The sequence below is a fragment of the Erinaceus europaeus genome, chromosome 1 (assembly GCF_950295315.1).
Source record: "Erinaceus europaeus chromosome 1, mEriEur2.1, whole genome shotgun sequence".
In the NCBI taxonomy this organism is placed as follows: domain Eukaryota; kingdom Metazoa; phylum Chordata; class Mammalia; order Eulipotyphla; family Erinaceidae; genus Erinaceus; species Erinaceus europaeus.
The window spans coordinates 25,469,002-25,489,306 of record NC_080162.1 but is presented as its reverse complement, the minus strand read 5'-3'; the positions used below and the strand labels follow the sequence as shown (position 1 = coordinate 25,489,306).

The following is a 20,305-nucleotide window of genomic DNA, read 5'->3' as shown; positions in this document are numbered from 1 at the left end:
CCAGACTAGCTCCCAGCCCATCCTGACTCTTGGCACTTCAAGGATCCAGGCATGTAAAGCTAGGGGGGTATATTGGGGGTGGCATCTTGCTCTGGGTACTGTCCCTTGGTTTTGATGTCAGGCCACCACCAGGCTGAGGAGACCACATCTTCTGGGAGCTGCTCCTCATCTCTGCCCATATTTCTGATCCAGCCTTTGGGGACCTGAACACCATCCCTACAGCTTCACCTCATCCCTACCCACTTCAGCATGGCCCCTTGGAGGGGACACTGCCTCTCTGCCCAGAGTGGGGGATAATGGCCACCTGACCCCCAAGCTCAGCTGTGTCTAAAGGCATAAAGCCCTAGAAAGAAAAGCCAGCAATACCTTTCTCAAGGCCTCTTGCTGGAAAACAAAGAATTGGGGTCCTGGTGGTCAGGGGTCAAACACCACTGAGCAGGCCCAGGCAGCTTGTCTACTCCTGCCCCAGAAAACTGTGGCCCTTCTGAAGAGGCCCCCAGAGACCAACCCCACCGCTACCCCACCCCCAGCTGGGTGGAGTCAATGGGACAGGAAGTCAGGGTGGGACTGGAGGATGGGACATAGAGTGACCAAGCCAGAGATGTGGTAAAACCCAGCCCTGGCTTGGCCCCAGGGCCACAGCCACACAGGTCACTAGGCCTCAGAGAGTGACCACCACCCACCCAACAGGAAGCCCTGCCCAGGCACCCCCTTTGTCCCTCCCCATGTTTCCCTAGGGTGGTGCTTGTATGATTTCCCGTGAGAGCTGCTGCCAGGAACCATGCCCTCTTAAGAAAGGAAGCCGGGCCTCAGGCTTCTGGGCCGCCCACTTCAGACCTGTTCTGACCTCCCACCAGGTCACACTTTGGTAGAAGCATGAGCCCATGCCCAGTGCTTGCTCCATTCGTGCTGATGACTAACCCCCTCCCAGACGTCAGTCACCTCTGGGACCTGGTGGGAGAGGAGAAGCCTCAGAGTGGGGCAAGGCCTGACAGCCCCGGACCGTTGGGCCTGATAGCCCCCACCAGTGTGCCGCTGCACTTGGACGAGTCATTCAGCCATGCTGGGCCTTGTCCCTAAAGGGAAAGGAGAGAGGAGGAACCTCTGCCCAATGAGCAGCCCATGGAGTAGCGGGCTTGGTGGGAGGATGGATCCTACCTTGTAAAGCCGGCTGTGCGTCCGTGTATCCCAGGCATCTTCTCTACCCCAACTGAGGTGCTTTGTCTACGACAGCGCCTGAGCTAGGAGGGACGTGGGTGAAAGACACTGTGACACCATGGGGGACACCATGACCCCATCTCTGGCACCATGGCGATGAAGCTGGTCATCTCTGACGGTGGGAAGGAGCTGGAGACTGGAGAACGCTGGCGTCTCTATGTTCTCTCAGGCAGGTGGGCCAGGTGAGCTGGCCTATGGTCCAGAAGCCAGGAAGGGGGCAGGGCCCAGGGACAGGCTCTCCCCTCTCCTCCCTCCTGCAGGTGCTCTACAATCTTTGGTTTTCCTCCAGTTGTGGTGTTGAACCAAAGGTGCAAAGGAAGGAGCAGGGTGAAGACCCTAACAGCTGCAGACGCTTCCATAGCTCTCTGAAGTTGCCACTCTAATTACCTATGGAAGTTCACCCTCACAATGGTAGCAACGATGCCTCTTGTCTTCGTTTCTGGAGAAGGAAACTGGGGCACAGAGCGGTTACTAGACTGGCCAAGGTGGCTGAGCTGGACTTTGAACCTGGTCTTTGTTCTCAGCCACCAGGCTGCACACTGCTTGGATCCATGACCCACCTTTCCAAGCCAGCAGCCCCAGACCAAGCCCAGCTCAGCATCAGCAGGGTGTTACATCTGGGGGACTCAGCTCTTTCCCTTCTCCCCAGGCAGGAGGCAGAACCAAGTTTCAATGGCATTGGATGACTTACAGATTTGAGACCACCACCTCGTGCGGGTCCACACTCCCTTCCCATGGCTATGACAGCCCAGCCCCCAGCACTCCTCTGAGCCTGGGTATCTGCATTTTTTCAGATGGACCTTTCAGAGCCAGTGTCCTCAGAGAAGTACCTGAGAGTCTGGGAACAAAGTTTCTGACCCCAGGTACCCCTTGGTGTTAACTTCCCCCTCCCCTTGTACTCTTCAGTAGGGGAAAGTGACTCTATGTCATGGAGTCAAACATACCACAGGGACCAGGGGCATTCCTGGCAGCAGAACCAGTGCAGACAGGGTTCAGTGATGCGGGGAGGCAGACATGTTCAAGGGAAGGTTCAGGTCATTGTCAATGAGGGATCGTGAGGGAGAGGATGAAGAGTTGGAACTGAACCTCATAGGCACTGGGAGCCCTTGAAGGCTCTAGAACAGAGGAGTAATGCATTTGGGATGGGGAGCTGGAAAACATGGAATGCTCATCCAGGTCTGGAGGCCTAAGCTAAAGAGGTTGACCCAGTGGATATCAGTGCCAGTTGTGCTCTGCCCGCCTTAGTCTTCCTCCTACAGACTGGGTCCATGGGGTACTGACTGGCATGGGCGGGAGTGTGGGGTACACCTCAGGGAAGGGTCAGGGGTCAGCACTAAGGCCTCTGCGTGTCCCAGAGTCCCTCCCTGCTTGGAGCTGTCTGGGCTTCCCTCCCAACTTTGGATGGAGCCCACTGTTCCTCCCTCCCTCTGTGGCTTTCTGCTCCTACATGGGAAGGGACTCCAGAGGCTGCAGTGGGCTGGGGAGTGTAAGCCAGGGTGGGGTCATTGGTCATTGGTCATTCATTGGCCATTGGCACGGGGTGGGGGGGTGGAGTCACTGTATGGGTGGCTGTGAGTCAGGAATTGCTGGGCCCTATGTCATCTGGCTTCAGGTTGCTCTGGCTTCCCTGAGCCTGTCTGCCTGGTCTCCTACCCTTGCACTCCAGGGGCTGCCCTGCTGGGTGACAGTGGGCTGTTCCCAACAGCCCACAGTGGAGCAGTTAGGGGAATCTAGACTCCTAGTATCAGGCTCCCACACATTCAGAGTGGCCACAGTCTGGTCCCTGCCCTCTCTGGGTCACTTTCCCCTCTTGAAGAGTATAGCTTGAGTTGGCCTGTAAGTAGGAGATGTAGCCAGCTGTGGCAGGTGAGTCAGGCTTTGAGGCAGGGCCTGCAGCCTGCAGGGAGCCCAGGTTTGACTGACCTTGACCTCTGCCCTCCCCAGGGTCCCCAGGGTGCACTGTGGACCTGCACAGAACCCAGCTCTGATGCTTCCTAACCCTGTGGGCAAGTGACATCACACCTCTAAGCCTCCGTTTTTTCATCTGGGAAAGGGGAATAGCACTCCACTACATTAAATCCTGGTGGTACTATGTGGGCTTGACTTATGCTCATTGTCTGTGTACAAGAAGGCCCTATGTGGACAGGACAGGACAGGACAGGACACAGACTGTGTTATGGTCACCTGCTGTGCTTTTCTCCCCATCTGGCCCCCCACCCAACCCATTACTGCTGACTTATTCACAGAGCACACATCAGGCAGACATCAATCCTTCCACCGTAGAAGTAAAGAAATGGGCAGTGCAAAGGGTAGCACTTCCCCTGGTCAGGGAAGATAAATGGTAAAGGCAGGCTACTGAGGTCCATGGGGCAAGCCCAGCTTCTCTGGGAGGCTGTGCCAGTGGAGCATCAAGGGCATTATGGGAACTCCGTTCTTGGGTTATCCTTACAGCCTCCCTGTAGACTACCTCTGAGCCTCCCTTGGGGATAGAAGACTGGTGCTCCTACGGGCTCTCCAAGAGTCAGGGGCTAGGCCTGTGCTCACCCCAGCTGTGTCTCCCAGCCTCCCTGACGTCACCTTTGGGTTAACTGGACGAGATGGGGACTTGAACTAAGTCACATGGCTTATGAGCAGTAGAAGCAGGATTCCATCCAGTACTGGGTGACGTTAGTGCTACGTTCAGCCCCACCACCCCCTTCTAGCAGAAACAGTGCTGGTCTTTGTCCCCCATTTGTAAATCTGGGCCTTGGCCATTGCTTCAGACTGGCCTGGCCCATGTGTGGCCAGAATCCCAGGGATGCCTGTTTGGGAAGTGTGGCTGCCAGGAGCCTGGCTTCTGGCCCCAGAAAGGGGTGAACAAGGAGCAGTTGGTCCTGGGCAGTTTGTGCCATTGGGGAGGGCCATGCCCTCCAGCCTCTAGATCTGTCTACCTGCCTCCTGATGTGATGGCAGGAGCAGCAAATTACCAGGTGGGTCCCAGGAACCCTAGTTTGGCCAGTGCTAGCTGACGGCATGCTCATGGTAAGTGCAAGACTATGCCCACCTGCTGAGGCCTGCCAAGGCTGCCATGTGGAAGGGATAAAACATGCCCCTATGGCAGGGATGGGAAATATCTGGCCCGTGGGCCATGTACGGCCCATGAAATCGTTTGGTCTGGTTCTGCCAAGGCAGCAGCAGGCAGGACTCAAAATTCAGTAAATCTGTGAAGCGACACCCCGGCAGGTGGGGAGCCAGGGGCTCAAACCGGGATCCTTACACTGGTCCTTGCGCTTTGAGCCACCTGCACTTAACCCACTGCGCTATTGCCCGACTCCCAAAGGGCTAATTTTTAAGTTAAGGATTTTGTATAAGCGACAAATTATGTTATAAATATCCAAATGGCCCTTGGTGGAAAGCAAAGCCTCCACCCCTGCCCCTGCCCCAAGGGTGCTCAACACCTCAGGCCATTCTGTGAAGGGCTGGGGACCTCTCTCCAGGGAACTACCTCCCCACCCCACTCTTGTGAAGTCCACTTCTGGGAAACAGATCCCCCTGGGCCTGCTGCTTAGTTAGTGCCTGAAGGAGTCTGAAGTCAGGGCTCATCTCTCCAGTGTCCTCAATCTGTCTCCATCTCTGTGATAAGGATTTTAGTGCCTTCACTCTAGACAAGACCTCAAGTTTCCACTTGGCAGCAAAGCTCAGCCAGTGACAATGCCAGCCCCTGCTGACTGTGTGTAAGTCCAGTGTGGACATAACTCTATTCACTGAGAATAGGGCAAACTAAGGCCGAGGGGTACCCAGAAAGGCGCTGCAGGACTGGGCTGCAGATGCACCGGGCTTCCCTTGGTCTGGGTGTGGGCAGGCTCTCAGAATTGTTCAAAATGTTCTCAGCAGTAGTGAAGACAGACAGCATTGTTGAACCAAGAGTACTTTATGATTCAGGGGCAGCCCTGCTTGGGAGACCTCCGAGTCCCAACCAGCCGGACTATTGGGTCGGCTTTCTTACTTGTTTCTGAAGCCAACGGTAGCTATTGTTCTTTGGTGAAAAGGCTCAGGGTTTCAGCCTTTCCCTGTGAGCAATCTGGACCACCAAGCCCCTGCACTGCTTTCTGCTGGGCCTGACCCCAGTGTGACACAGACCTAAAGTCTTGAGCATAAAACTAGGCATCAAGTTTACATGTGCAAGGAGAGAGAAAGAAACTGTCAGAAGGTCCAGCTGTCCAGGATAAAGGAAAGATGACTATTTGGGACTATCAGGGAAGTAGCACAGAGGCGGAGGTCAGTCCTCTGGGCACTGAAGGGTGGACAGAGCTCTGCACGCATGAGCACATTCTACTGCTTTCTGCTGGGCATCTGTGCTCTCTGCTGGGCAGTTTTCTTATCTGTAGAGTGGACCTGATCTTCGGGTCACAGGACTGTTGAGAATAGGGGACATCAGTCAACCTCCTCTACTTCCCCAGAGCCATACCCCACTAGGGAAAGACAAAAACAGGCTGGGGGTATGGATGGACCTGCCAACGCCCATGTCCAGCAGAGAAGTAATTACAGAAGCCAGAAATCTTACCTTCTGCACCCCATAAAGAACTATGATCCATATTCCCACTAGGAGAGAAATGATCGGGAGAAGATGACCAGAGGGCCCTAAACTTCAACTCCATCAGAAACCAGAGAGAGAAGAGGGAAATATGACGGACATGTGGATGAAGTAATAGGTGTATGTGTGACTTGGAAAGGAAGAGAAGATGGGACCATGGGAAAAATATGGGCAAATACATACAAATATAGACAAATAGTTGTAGAAATAATAGTTAACCCATGTCTGCAACCTTAGGAGAACTGCTATAGCTTACAATGGAGGGATTGGGGATACAGAACTCTTGTGGTGGGAATGGTACAAAGTTGTACCCCTGTTATCTTGTAATGTTTATAAATCAATATTAAATCACTAATAAAATTAAAATCAAAAGGGGGGGGTCAGGCGGTAGCGCAGCTGGTTAAGTGCAAGCACCAGCATAAGAATCCCGGTTCGAGCCCCCGGCTCCCCACCTGCAGGGGAGTCACTTCACAAGCGGTGAAGCAGGTCTGCAGGTGTCTATCTTCCTCTCCCCCATCTCTGTCTTCCCAACCTCCCTCGATTTCTCTCTGTCCTGTCCAACAACAACGACATCAATAACAACAATAATAATAACCACAACGATAAAACAACAAAGGGCAACAAAATAGGAAAAAATGTCCTCCAGGGTCAGTGGATCTGTGGTACAGGCACCAAGCCCCAACAGTAACCCTGGAGGGAGGGAGAGAGAATGAGGATGGGGCATCGTTGATAGTGGCTGGGACTACAAAATAGCAGTGGCAGGCAGGGGAAGGAATATGCCCTTTTACAGTGAGCACAGTGGGTCTGAGACAGAGAGAGAGAGAGAGAGAGAGAGAGAGAGAGAGAGAGAGAGTGTGTGTGTGTGTGTGTGTGTGTGTGTGTAGCTGGGCAGGTGAGCCCTGAGCTGCAAGATCAGAGGTGGCACTGCTCTTCTCCCTGCCCCACACCCCACACCCATCGAGCTGATCCCCCACTAGCCTGTGGGGAGCTCTTGTGGCCACTGCCCCACTGTCTCTGTCCGGAACCTCCTTTGGTAGGCAAGGGCTGGCAGTACCATTAGGAGCCTCCCTTTTCTCTCCTGCCCAGGGAACCTTAGCTCCCATGCAGGCCAGGACCCTGTCTGGCTCTTCCCCAGTGTCTAGGTCCCTGCCTCCCACCCCTCCCAGGCCCAGCTCAGTGAGGTCAGGAAACATGTATTCCAGGAATGCAGGAGGCGGGGCGCCAGCCTGGTTTGGATAACCACAGGGGTAAATATTTGCCTTGCTCCTGGAGCCTGTCCTGGCCGCCAGGGGAGGATGGGGGTCAAGTCAGGGGATATTGCTTCCCTGGGTGGGTCTCTGAGGAGGGGGACCCCGCGTCACCCTTGAAAGCTAGGGAGCCGTGCCTCCCAACCCCGGGTGCAGGGCCAGAGATGGGATCCCCAGCCCCTAGCCTGCAGGACCAACAACTCTTTGGCTGGTTTGTAAAATGGGGGTCAGGGCAATTGCTTTGACACCCAGAGTCAGGGAGGTGGGACTAGTTTCAGGTCCATCTAGGCAGTGGAACAGCAGGCTGGACCATGTGGGTGGGCATCTCCATGCCTGCAGTTCTACCCCCACTTGGTCACTTAGGACCTTGAGCAATTACACCTGCCCTGAACATAAGTCGCCATCATCCACTGACCTTCCTCCTCCGCCTCTCCTGTATCTGCACCGCCGCATCTCAGTAAGGCCTCACAGCCACCAGGGCACCAGGGGTTCTGTGTGATTGACAAGTAGCAGGAGCCCTGAACCTTGGCTTGGAGGGGTGGGTCACTAGCTTAGCACTCCTTCCTATAGATCACACTATCCCAACCCCTCCTCCATGGGAGTAGGCCAGTGCTGGGGTGCATGGAGCCTCCCCTTGAAGAGGGAGTTGGTTCCCATCTAGAGAGGAGACTGAATAACTTGCTCAGGGTCCCCCAGTAGTAAAGGACAATGCAGGTTCAAACCAGTTTTGCCCAGACCCCCAACCCCAAGTGTGGCCTCCCCATCCTCATCTAATGTCACAAGAACAGATTAGCAGCCTTGGTCACAGAGCCTCAAGTTACGCCACCTACCTCACACCTAGGGTGTAGAAACCTCTGTCTCTCAGGAATCTGGACCAGCCTCAGGTTCACCCCACCTCACCAAGCCTGTCCCCACACCCAGCAGTTTGGCCAGGTGCCTCTACCCATGTCCACACCCAGATCCTCACTGGGATCCCCGGGCAAGGAAGCGACAGGAAGGAAGGTGTGTCTAGGAGAGTCCCCTTTCCAACCCCGAGACCTATGCCATGCCCCAGACACAGATTTGCCATTCTCTGCAGCACCTTGGGGAGCCTTGTCTTCCCTGGGAGTGCCCTGTCCTGAGTGCCCTGCCCTTGGTGCTCTAGACAGTAAGAGCAAGAGCATCATTCAGCATCATTCTAGACTTTTCCAGATCAAAAGCTGCCCTGTGGAGTCAGGCCTCACTTCTCATCACCCCGTTACTCCCCCATACTGTTCCCAAGTGAGAATTCTTAGCTGAGGGTGCCCACAAGAACTCTCTGAATAGTGGGATACCCCTTCTATAGGGACGCTGGGTCTTCCTATCACCTGCCTCAGCCCCATGTCTCTGGTACACCTGCGCTGGATGCCGAAGCAAAACATCTTTGTAGTGGGTCCATGTTGCTCAGGATCAAGCTGGGAGGGCCAGCGAAATAGCTCACTTGGATCATGTTCTATCCATGTTGGATCTTGGCTCTCACAGCACTGAAGGAATCGTGGGTGCTGTGTTCTCTCTCTCTCTCTCTCTCCCGCCCCCCCCCCTTTGTTTCTACCATAATTAGCAGGGAGGGAGAAAGGAATCAGCCACAGTGACAGCTATTCCATGTCTCCTTTCTCTGCCTAGTTCACTAGGGGCCAGACCCTCAAGGCTGCCAGCCTCAGCTGAGGGCACCACTCCTGGTATATTCACAGCCTCGCACGGACCCCTGCTTCCTAGATGACCTCAACCTCCAGGCCTGTCTGTGCATCCAGGCACCCAGAGTGAGATTAGTGGCAGGAGCTCCTTGGTGCCCAGAGCCACCCAGCTGGCCAGGGAGTGGGCTGCCTGACAATGGCCCTGGAGAGAACAGAATATGAGGGTGGGAGAGACTACTCACACCCTGGCTCCATTCATATCCATCAGCTTCTTCTCTGTGCATCTTCAGGAAGTAGTAGAATCTATGCAAAGGAGACAGGGCAGTTTTTCCCTCACCACATTAATCCTCTTTCCCAGTCCATAGTCTGATGCGCCCCCCACACACACACACACACAAACACATACACTTATTACTGTGTGATCTTGGCAAAGTGTCTTCCCCTCTCTGATCAGCTTGACTTTTTGCACCAGGTTGAACATCAAAGAACTAGGTCTCAGGGGTGCTCATGAGCCGGGGCACCCCTGAGAGACAGGCAGGCTGGGCAGGCGCCATTCCCTGATGCTCACTGAATGAGTGTGGACTTTCCAGTTCTGCCTTCTGTCTCAGCTGCCAAAACAATTATTTTCTCTTTGTCAGTGGGTCTGAGAGCCAGCTTGTCTTTGGGAGAGGCTGAGTTGTGGGTGGCGAGAAAGGAGAGGACTGAGTCTGGTTCTGCCAGGCCACTCACTTGCCGTGCTGAGGGAACCTGGCTGGGGATCAGGTACTCCTCTCTCCCAGCCTGAGTTTCACTCTCTGTGAAATGGAAACATCCATGAACATGGGGGTTGTGTGTATTTCTGTGGCAAGCAATGTATGCAGGCTGTCAGACTGAAAGGGTGGGCGAGGGTATGGAGATCTCTCTCTCCCATGCCTGGGGTGCGGGAGTGGTAGAATGGGCTGGCTCTGGGGTCATGGCCTGAGGAGCCAGCACTCTGTAGAGCCCAGTGTCAGTGTCTACAGGGTCCCTTAGGCTGCAGCTGATGTACTTGGGAGCCACCTAGTTCAAGCCCGAGACTCCCCACCCTCCATTGGACCTACCACCTTCCCACTCACAAGGCCTCCCCTGAGCCAGGCCTTATCCCCCAACTTGGAATCTTCATATATCTGTTGTCTGGAATGCTGTTTCATGCATCTTGGCCTGTCTATCTCTGGCTCATCCTTCCCCTTCCCTTCCCCAGACTTTGAATCTACTCTGAGCAATCCCTGGACGTCATGACTCCTTAGTATGTATCATGTGAGTGTCATTAGCTATCATTAGCTGAGTCCCTGCACCCCGCAAGCTGGGTGCTCATGAAAGCATTTCTTGGATAACTTTGCACCCAGTGTCAGCCCCTCTGTGTCTTAGGTCCTCCTAGTAACCCCAGGGGAGAGAGGGAGAGGGAGAGGGAGAGAGAGAAAGAGAGAGAGAGAAGAGAGACTGACAGGAGAGAAAAATGAAACTCTTACAGATCAGGAGCTGTTTTATGTTCAGGTCAGCCACAGCCTGCAAACATGGGGTGTTTGCGTCTGGGCACCCCATCGTCATATTGCCCCTTTCTCTCCCAGTCCTTCAGGGCCCCCATTTGTCTGTGGGCTGGTGGGTCAGGGCGGCAGGGCTGGTCCTGGGACCCCTGCTACAGGTGGATGTGCTGACCGCCTTCTTGTTTCAGCAGGATGGAGCTGGAGTGAGCCGGAGGGCCAGGAGCTGCTGACCAGCACGGGAAACGCTGGTGGTTCGTGGGTCACTGAGGTAGGTGTGCAGCCGGGCTAGGGATGTGGGTGGTGGCGGGGGGACGGGCAGCTGGACTTGGGTGGTTGTGGCAGGAGTAGGTCCTGACACTAGCTACACTTCTCTTCTGGCTCTTCTGACTGGGGCCTCACGCCTTTTGGGTGAAGTGAACATAGCAGCTGTGCCTGCCAAGATCTGGACACCCACCAAAAAGTGTTGCCTGGACCCCATCCCAAGCCATCTCATAGCACTGGCCTTTCTCTAGAGTAGAGTGGTATACTCTGGGATGGTGCTGCATTTGGGGCCCCCAGCCTTGCCACATAGCCCAATTCATACCACTCTGAGCCCCATAGGATGTGGGTCTTATGAGTATCCCAGTAGCCAGACCCATTCACATCCTGGCTCTGGCATTGACCTATCCTGAGTGTGTGCCTCTGTTCCCCCGTCTATAAAGTCAGTATGGTATTAAAACACCTCCCCCCACAGGTATGTGGCACACCTGGCACACAAGAAACTCTGGGGATATGTCAGTGTTTTCTTCCAGGAGGCTTCCTCCCTCAATGTGTCGCAGTCCCTTCCCCCAACCCTCTGAGATGCCAAGAATGTGACATAGATACAGAATAGTCATCAGCCTCAAGGGACTCGGACCCCTCTGGGAGTTCCTGAAAGCGCTGGAACCCATGGAGCCTGAGGCCTGGCCTTGGATTCGATACCAGTCTCTTCACAGGGAAATCTTTCAGGACTGGCCATATATGGCCTCATGCCAGAGGGTAACCTGGGTGACTCCTCTTTACCCTGCAGCTTCCAACCCAGAGACCAGATGCTGTCACAAAACAAATAAAAAAGCCCTGGGCTCTTTATCCCAAGGCTCTAGGGCCCAGGGGGAGAGTCAGAGTCTTTGCTATGTGGGGTGGGGTTTCCCTATTGCCTACCATGCCTTCTCAGGGCCCAGCAGGGCCCTGTGAGCCCTGGGAATCCTCCACACTTCAGCTGGACTCAGGAACCAGGGAGCGGGCCGCATTTCCTTCCTGTAGCAGGAAATCCTGGCTTCCTGCTATCAGCCTCGTGACCTTGGGCTGGCCCTCTCGCTTCTGTGAGGGTCAGTGTTCCTGTCTGAAAACTCAGAGAAATACTCCAGGATTGCAGAGGGGCGCTGTCATGGGGCGTCTCAGAAGACTGGAATCATCTTACATGCTGCCGCCTAGAGAGCAGAGAGCGTCTGTGTTGTAGAAGGCACGATGCTCCTTAAACACATATTTCTCTCCACAGAATCCCACAAGGACATGGATTTAATGCTTCCTTCTCCAGAGGCTGAAAGTGGTTAGGAAACCCACAGAGCTCTAAGTGGTGGAATGGGGATTTGAACCAAAGGCCCTGGGAATTAGGCAGTACACAGGCAGTGGTGGCATGGGGTGGGCTTGAAGCAGGTGCTAATAGAGCTGCCCCCCTTTCTGCTTATAGCCCAGACCCAGCCCTCCCACCCACCCTGACTGCCCTCGGCTGCCAGAAGGTGGACCCCCAAACTGGCGGCCTGCCCCTCCCCAGAGGCCCTGCCGGCAAATCGATAAAGCTAAAGGAGCCCACTGTTAATTGTGAGGTAACCTTTGAAATTCTCCTTCACGGTGGGTTCTCTTTTCGGATGTTTTTCAAGGTAATTCATTCCCTTTCCAGAAATTGCCAGTGGCAGAGCATTAGGCAGCTGGTAATTAATCATAGGAGCGGTTTGGAGTTTATTCTTTGAGGGGAAAAAAAAAAAAACAGCAAGAACAGAGAGCCTTGGTGGAGGGGAAAAAAAAAAAAAAAAAGGAAGAAAGCAAAGCAAAGGAAATCACTCCGAGGTGAGGGTGGTAATCAATCCCTTAGTGTCCCAGAAACAGCTGGGGGGGTTGGGGTGGCAGACAGATGGACAGCCTCACTGCTTCCCAGGGCTGGCAGGTTGCCAGTGCCTGGGACAGCTTGTGTCACATATGTCCTCAGCCACCAGCACCCTGTGTGACTTTGCTCGAGTCACTGCCTCTCCCTAGATTCAGCTTTGCTGCCTATAAAATGGGTAAGGGACAAGTGTCAGGCTAGGAAATAATATTAAATGGTTGTCCTAGTTCATTCACACACCCTAGTACCTGACATATGGTAGTTACCTGAATGACTTGTGAGTGTTTGAGTGAGTGAGTGAGTGAGTGAGTGAGTGAGTGAGTGAGTGAGTGACTCTCTTGCGTCCTGGTTAGTGGATGTTGGTCATGGAGGGTCACCAGCCAGAAGAGATGGTCTCTTCAGTTTTGTCTGGTTGAGAGTGGACAGCCAGGGTGAAACACTAGCTGTCACTTTCCAAACTAATAATGAAAGGACAGTCCTGCCCGGCAGATCTGGCTGACAGAGCTTACCTTTCCAGTACTCTAAACTTTCTGGAGATTTTCTTTAAAGGTACCTTCTAGCAGCTGAGGAGACTACTACTGAGTGCAGGCCTCATGTTCAGTTCCCAGCATGGCTGATGCTAAGATGGCTGAGCAACACTGTCGTCCTCCCACCTGCTTCTTAAGTAGGGAGAAAAATAAAGAGTAGTTTATAAATAAAGAGGTTAGACTGCACAGGACACTCAGACAACATACTGGGGCAACTAAGCATTGCTGGAGAGTGTGAGGCTCTCCAGATAGACACCCCTCCACATGATAGCCTTTCTCTCTGGTCTCTGGATAAATGCTTCTCCTATCCTGTTCTGCTCTCTCCTCAAGCCTGGCAGCCTTGTCTAACTCCTTCTCAGCTCTATCCTCTCATCCTGCCTGGCCATGCACAAGCCCTGCCACCCCCACCCCAAAAGCCTTCTAGACTCTCTGTGAGCCCCAGACCTCACCTCTGCCTCCTTTCTGAGAGCCCCTCCTCAGCTGGCATCCCGGCAGTACATCTGCTCTGTGTCATCGCCCTCGTCACCGCCAGAACTGAGACCTCCCAGGCTTCCAACCTGCCACCCCCTTTGACTTGTTTATCTAGCTCTGGCCAACACACAGCTCCCTCTTGCCCTGTTCTTTTGAGGTGTTCAAGGCAGTACCCCACACTCCCAGTCACTTGGAGGCCACACACTGTGTGTGGCCAAGGGTGGAGGGCAGATACCCACAGACCAGCCAAACCGAGGACTCAGGATGGAAGCCAGTCTCCTGGCTCAGAGGTTTGCCCATGGGCTGCCCTGCTCCATCCCAGCCATAGGCTGGCATGAAGAGGGGTGGGGACAGAGGGTGGGCAAGAGGAGGCCAGTGTCCACTAACTGGGGTGTTTGGAAGCCTGACATCTTCCTTTGGGCACTAATGACATTCCTGCTATAATTAGAAACTAGGTGTCCAGGAGCTGACTGCCTGGCAGGAGTGGGTGTGTGCTCATAAATGAAGAAATTGTTCTCTCCCGTGGAGAGAAGGAGCTGCCACAGGGTGGGCTCCCAGAGAGCAGCAGGTCTGGAAGGTCGCTGGGCTATCAGTGGCCAGTGCCCTACCCCACTAACCTGGATGCCCTGATCCAGCGGACCAGGAGAGTGCCTTCAGTTCCCTGGTCAGCCATTCTTCCTGGAAGGGCCTGTTGTGCACCCAGCCAGCTCCACCTGGCATTTGAAGCCACCACCCAGCTTCGTTCACAGCCATAGCACATGCTAGCCTCCTGCCATGCCGAGGCTGCAGCCCCTTTTCCCGGTCCCCCCACACGTCATCTTGAGCCTGCAGTGTCACACATTGACTCCTGAACTCACTTCTGCCTCAAAAGCCCTCACCCCATACTTGTTGTCATAAGGTTTGAACCTTCTGGAACCTCCTTGAAACCTTGATGGCTTCCATAACCCTAGGTCTCATGCACGCCCCCCTCCAGCCTAAAGCGTGGGGTTCAGGGAGTTAGCATGCCTGTTCCTACTCCAGGGAAGGAAGGCACCCCTACCCCCCACCTCCTTCCACTTTTCCCAGGATGCAGTCTGAATTATAGAGGCATCCAAAGAGTATGTCTAGTCCGGAAACTTCCTATAGGGAGAGGCTTCTTGGGTAGGGTGGGCTCCAGGAGCAAGAGGGGAGAAGGGAACTCTGTCTCCCCAGAACTTAGAGTAGACCCTATGGAGCCCTCCAGCCTGTAGAGCGATTTTCCCCTTGGTTACTCAGAGCCCCCACAGCTGCACTTGGCTGCCTTCTTTGCTGATGGTCTGACTCTTGCCTGCCTCTGTTCCAGTGGTGTGTCGGAGAGTCCTAGGAGGATTGGGCTGGGCTATCCTCGCTCCCAGCATGCCCCCCTCCCCCCCCCCCCCGCCACAGGCAGGACTGGGGCTGCTGTCTCAGGAAGAGCCCCCCCTTTCCCTCCTCAGAGGAGGTGCTGAGCTTGAGTGTACTAAGCTGGAAACCCGTCTTCCCTTTCCCAGTTCAGTGAGATGCCTCTAGTTCCTTAAGTCCCAGGCATGGACCTATGGCCATTCCCTGTCTGCTCCCCCATGCCAGCTGCCTGCTGTTTTTACAGTCCCTAAACCAGAAGCCCTGCAAAGGTTCAGGGCAGGCTCTGAATCAGTCCAGTGCCAAACGACCACAGGAGGTCATCGGGTCTGTGTGCCATAGGCTTCACAGAGGGTGGCAGTGAGATTTTATCCACACTGGTCAGTAGCTCGCCGGCAGGACTGTGCTAAGGAGGATTCTGAGGCTGTGCATAGGTTGTGAGTAATTTACCCCAGCTCCCTGGGCATCTGGTCTACTTGTCAAGGTGTCTCAGTTCTGTCAGTGAGACACTCAGTGTGTGACTGTCCTCACTAGGTGGCTACTGGTTAGCTCTCAGCCCTGCCCACACTGACTCCCCACTCTGTCCTGTTGCTGGCTGCCTGGGGAAACAGTCCTCATATCCTCACCATCTCTGTACCACCCCCCCCCCAACACACACACACACACACACACACACACACACACACACACACACACACACACACACACACACAGTGAGCATCTTCTCAGCTAAGGCTCCCCCACAGACCCACAGACCTCTGTCCTGCAGCTCCAAGGCAGCTGGCACTGAGCACAGATCTAGGACTCAGGTGAACTAGAACCTATAGATAATCTGCAACGGTTTTCTCTGTGGAGGAAGCACGGAGAACGTCTTGCTTCCTTCAGCATCACTAGCCTGTCCCCTACTCACAGTTCCAGGAAGGCTGATGAGGGTCACCTCATACCTTCCAAGGGCTCCTCTAGCTACTGCAGGACAGCTCCCAATGTATGAGTTCACACGTGTAAATAACAGTGTGGCAAAGGATGCCGTTAAAGCTTGAGTTTTAGGAACAGATGATTCTGGGTTCAGTTCAAGGCTCTGTTACCTATCAGCTATGTTATGGACAAGTAGCTTCTTCTCTAACTCCCTGGTTCCACATCTGCAAAGTGGGGTGGTGGCAGGTGTCTACCCAGTGCCAGTCTTCTCTGTTGACTTCAGACTCAGGCCTTCAAGGAACCCCTTCACCCCTGTCTGCACTGAAGAAGCTGAGGTTGATGACTCTGAGCTCTGGGACCCAGACACCTCCCTTCCCAGAGTTACAGCCTCCTGGACCCTCTCTGGAGCTTTTGAGTGGACACTTTCAGAAAGATGCTTTAAAATGCATACATTATACTTCCTGGAGTGCCAGCATACTCAGGCCACCTGGGGCATGTGCCTATTTATTATTATTATTATTATTGCCTCCAGAGTTTATCACTGGGATTCGGTGCTGGCGCTACGAATCTACTGCTCCTGTCAGCCTTTTTTTTCCTTCCATTTTACTGGATAGGACAGAGAGAAATTGAGAGGGGGAGGGGAGATAAAGAGGGAGAGAGAAAGAAAGACACCTGCAGACCTGCTTCACCACTTTTGAAACATCTCTCCTGCAGGTAGGGAGCCAGGGGCTCAAACCCATATCCTTGCATGGGTCCTTGTCCTTGCTACTACTGTGCATCACCACCAGGCCCCTGGGGCACTTGTTTAAATGCATATTCTCAGGCCCCTTTTGCTGCTACACCCAGGGTCCTGAGTCATTAACCAGCACCTCATGGGATACCTGACAGGGCTTGTTTGGGACAGATGGATCTAGCAAAGCAGAGCTGACCTAGAGTCAGAGCCCTGGACAGGGGACAGCCTTAATGGATGGATTTGAACAAAACCTCTGTGGCTGTTTGCTCAGGAGTTTGGATGATCTGTCCAGGGCTTGTCCTTCAGAAAACCCTAATGTAGTCCTAAGGGCACCCCCTTGAGTCCCCTTAGTTGGTCTTCCTGTGCCAGCCCTGCTCCCTTTCCCTCTGGCTGCTGAGCATTCAGCTCAGCAGTGCCTGTGAGTCCCAGATTCCCAGGGGCAGAAAATCTGTTCCCTGGACACTACGTGCCATTGACTGGCGAGTGCTCTGGGCCTTCCAGGGGCCCTCAGTTCAATGCTCAGTCCCCTCAGATCTTAGAGCTAGTCTGCAGCTGAGCTGCACAATTAGTATACAGCCAGTGAAAGGGGGCAGGATGGAATGGGGCGTCTTACTCCTCTGAGGGACCTTTAATAGCTAACATACATGAGAGCCTGGAGTGTGAGAACAGGAGGACGGTCCTGTGGAGCCCCTCCATGAAACAGATGGAGAAACTAAGGCCAAGCTGCGTGGTGGCTCTCCAGATAGAGTATGGATATTACCATACATGAGGGCCCCTGTTCAAGCCCCCTGTCCCAATATCCAAGGTGAAGCTTCACAAGTGGTGAAGCAGTGCTGCAGGTGTTTAAATAAAAAAAAAAAAGAGAGAAACTAAGGTGATCTGGGAGATGATGCAGTGGATAAAAGCACTGAACTCTCAAGCTTGAGGTCCTGGGTTCAATCCCCGGCAGCACATGTACAAGAGTGATATCTGATTCTTTCTCTCCCCCTATCTTCCTTTCTTTTTTTTTTAATATTTATTTATGTATTCCCTTTTGTTGCCCTTGTTTGATTGTTGTAGTTATTATTGTTGTTACTGATGTCGTCGTTGTTGGAAATAGGACAGAGAGAAATGGAGAGAGGAAGGGAAGACAGAGAGGGGGAGAGAAAGATAGACACCAGCAGATCTGCTTCACTGCCTGTGAAGCGAGTCCTCTGAAGGTAGGGAGCCAGGGGCTCGAACCAGGAACCTTTTGCGGTCTTTGCGCTTTGCGCCACCTGCGCTTAACCTGATGCACTACTGCCCGACTCCCTCCCATCTTTCTAATGAATAAATAAATTAAACTGAGAGAGAGACAGGGAGTGGGAGAGGGAGAGGGAGAGGGAGAGGGAGAGGGAGAGGGAGAGGGAGAGGGAGAGGGAGAGGGAGAGGGAGAGGGAGAGGGAGAGGGAGAGGGAAAGGGAGAGAAACTAAGGCCTAGGAGAACTATGCCTTACCAGGAGAGCAGACAGGACCCAGGCTTCAGAGCCTGCACTCTAGTCTCTGTGCCATGTCATCGCAACTACCACCCCTCTGAGATCAGTTCATCTGCCTGGCCTGAATCCTCCACCAGCCTCTGCAGCCCCTGGAAAGTCAGGACAGGACCCTCTGCTTCTGAACACTGAGCCAGCCTTTGGCCCACAGTGTCAGTGGAAACCAGCCATCCTCACTCAGCTCCTGGGTCTTCCTGCCCCAGCCAGGGTGGCCCCCATGGAAGCATTCCAGGAATATCCGTGCAGAGGGTACTGTGCTCTAGAAATGAAAAGATTCTCACTCCTTGGCTCCCTCCTCTTTTCCACTCACTGATGCTCAGGGGAGTTAATAAGCAGAGGTGAAAAAGCCGGCTCTGTCCTAATGAGACCTCTTTTGAAGCAGCTGCCCCCTTGCAGGTGACAGAGGAGGAATTATTCACCTCCAGGGCCTGAGTCTCCATGTCTGGGCTATACTGTCATTCAGGCCAGGGACCAGGGCTGCTCTGAATGCTGGCACAGCCGGCCTTGGGTGGGTGATTCTGTTCCCCTCCCTCACCCCACCCCTACCTGGGTCAGAAACCAGCTGGGTGGGTCCTCCATTCACACTGTTCACACACCAAGTATAGAACTCACTACTAGGCCTTTGCTCAAGCCAGTTCCTCCTCCCCACACTTTTTGTCTGCAGTCAGGAAGACCTCAGGATTCAGTAAGCACCTCCTATTTTTGTGTGTCTACTCAGCTTTTAGGGAGCTAAAGACTCTATCGTGTCCCTCAGAATGGGGACCAGGAGGTAGTGCACCCCATTGAATGTCCATGTTACAGTGTGCAAGGGCCCAGGTTCAAGTACCCGGTCCTCACCAGCAGGGGGGAAGGCTTCGTAATCGATGAAGCAGTGCTGCAGGTCTCTGTCTCTCCCTCCCTCCCTCTCCTCTTCCTCCTCTTCCTTTTCCTCCTCTTCCTCCTCCTCCTTCTTCTTCCTTCTTCTTCTTCTTCTTCTTCTTCTCTCTCTCTCTCTCTCTCTCTCTCCTTCACTCTTGATTTCTGTCTCTATCCAGTGTATGACTTTAAATTATTAAAGAGAGAGAGATAGAGAGAGAGTGACATAATCTGGATCAAGACTTATATGCAAGAAGAGAGATAACCAGTGCTCAGGAGTCAGGGAAGGTTGAGTTCAAGGAAAAGGAGTTCTTAGGGGTGGGGGTTATGGAAGGCTTCCTGAAGGAGGAGACTGGTGGCAGTAGAGCAATTCTCAAAGGATCTCAGAGGGCCTGGAGGGTGGAGAGAAAGCAACAGCCTTGGTCAAGACAGAAGCCCATGTCCCCACCTGTCCCCCAGGGCTCAGCTCTCTCACTGCCAGCACAAGGGACTCCAGCCCCCCATCACTCACCCCATACCATCCTTTTTGACACAAAGAAGGAGGACACCAGGTTTTTGAAAACCTGTTTGACGTCTTTCATTATCGATCTTCACACCAGTCCTTCTGGTGCCTACCCAGCTCTGCTGGAAGCTGGGCGCCTGGTGGTTGGAGAGTGGGGCTCTGCCTCTGAATTGGCCTTTTGTGAGAGAAGTAAATTCCTTGCCAGCCTCAGATGCCAGGCAGGCAGCTCGATCATTTAGGTGCCTCAATGGCAATGACTGTGAGGCCAGTCGGGGGAGGGCAGAGTGAGTCATATGCGAGACGCAACAGGGATTAAGGTGCTTCATCTTTTTTTCCAAATCTGCTGCCTCTGAGATTGAGCTGACCGGAGGTGTGAAGCCTACACAGTCTTCCCTGGGCTAGGCTACTCCATCTGGGCATAGAGGATGCTGCTGGGGAGTTTCTGAGTGGGACAGAAGCTTAGGAGAAGCTAGGAGTACAGGAAAGTTGCAGTGGGCTCCCAGGCACCCTTTGTATCCCACTCCCAGTATGCCCCTCAGGCCCTGAGAACAAACTAATGCTGCCTTAGGGTTGGGGGAAAGCCACCCAGGGGAAATAGAAAGGATTTGAAGAATACTTCTAGTCATCTAATGAACCTAGTCCTTGCTGTTACTCACTCTCGTAAAGGCGTGTGTGTCTGTGTGTGTGTGTGTGTATGTGTACACGCAGGTATGTGTGTTAATGCCTGTGTGTGTAGGCAGAATTAAAGCTGTGTTTAGACTCACACCCTTATATTTTATATGCACCATCTATTTTTTTCTTCTCTCTCTCTCCCTCTTTCTCTCTCTCTCTCTTTGTCTCTCTCCCTCCCTCTCTCCCTCCCCCTCCCCCTCCCCCTCTCCCTCTCCCTCTCCCTCACTCTCACCCAGAAGAGATGTTGGTGCTGGGGATTGAACCTGGGACCTTAGGCATGAAATACTTTTTGCGTAATTATTGTGCTGTCTCCCCCAACACTTGTCTATTCTTCATAGAGTTTGTTTTGTAAATAAGTAAACTGTAACAGAGAAGTTAAGTAGCATGCCTGGGATCACATAGCTGCTAGAAGGTGGAATTTGAATTTGAATTTGGCCCCATCCAGCTATCTA

General features: G+C 53.5%; 1 protein-coding gene across 4 annotated transcripts in view; it reads left to right on the top strand.

The window, feature by feature from the left end:
- The window catches only part of ZMIZ1 (zinc finger MIZ-type containing 1), a 247,006-nt gene that overhangs the window by 77,311 nt on the left and 149,390 nt on the right, over positions 1 to 20,305 (top strand). For all 4 annotated transcript variants that reach the window (XM_060205252.1, XM_060205317.1, XM_060205369.1 and 1 more), the window contains one exon: positions 10,384 to 10,460. The gene's annotated coding sequence lies outside the window, so the exon portion shown is untranslated. The remainder of the gene's footprint in view (positions 1 to 10,383; positions 10,461 to 20,305) is intronic.